Here is a 742-nt window from a genome sequence, read left to right as displayed (position 1 = left end):
ACTTTCCCGTTTTCCTTCCGGTAGGCACGAAAGGCATATGAGGATGATCATCATCACAAGCATGTCCATTTCCAACAGCAAGGAAATTTTCAATAAACATTCATGCAAATGATCACATCCCCACATAAAATAACGGGTTCCACGTATTGAGGTGGTGTCATGATCGTGTCAAACAATGCATGCAAAATATTATGCCAGGGTTCATAATGCTTGCTTTCAATGTGTGGAAAGGCAGGGTGCACTCCAAAACTTTTGAAATTTTTCTCCTCTCTCCAAAATCCTATTTAAAATATTTTTGAATCAATATATAGTTTCAAAAACAGTACCAAAAAGTTGTCTGAATTTTTTTGAAATAAATCTTAAAATAAACTAGACAATATTTGAGAGAGGTAGGAAAAAGAATCAACTCATTTGGAGTTGTATTTAAAAAGTTAAGCTCAGTCAAAGTTTTGGTCAAAAACTGTTTTTAAAATAAAACAGAAAAAGAAAAATGTTTAGAATATACGCACACGTCGAAGACGTACTTTGAGAATGCGCCTCCACTTAATACACGTGGTGGTGGGGCTGGGTCACTAACAGTGGGCCTGCCTGGCCCACTGGTCAGGTTTGACCAGTCGTCCTCCCTCCTCTTCCTCTGCCCGAGCGGGGTGCGGGACTCCGGCGATCGTCGCTGGCGAACGGCGGGTCCTTGCAGGGAGCTGAGAGCGGGGATGGATCCACGGATCAAGGGCGGTCCTTCCGG

The sequence above is a fragment of the Triticum dicoccoides genome, chromosome 2B, assembly GCF_002162155.2.
Source record: "Triticum dicoccoides isolate Atlit2015 ecotype Zavitan chromosome 2B, WEW_v2.0, whole genome shotgun sequence".
NCBI classification, from domain to species: Eukaryota; Viridiplantae; Streptophyta; class Magnoliopsida; order Poales; family Poaceae; genus Triticum; species Triticum dicoccoides.
This window is presented reverse-complemented; position numbering follows the sequence as displayed.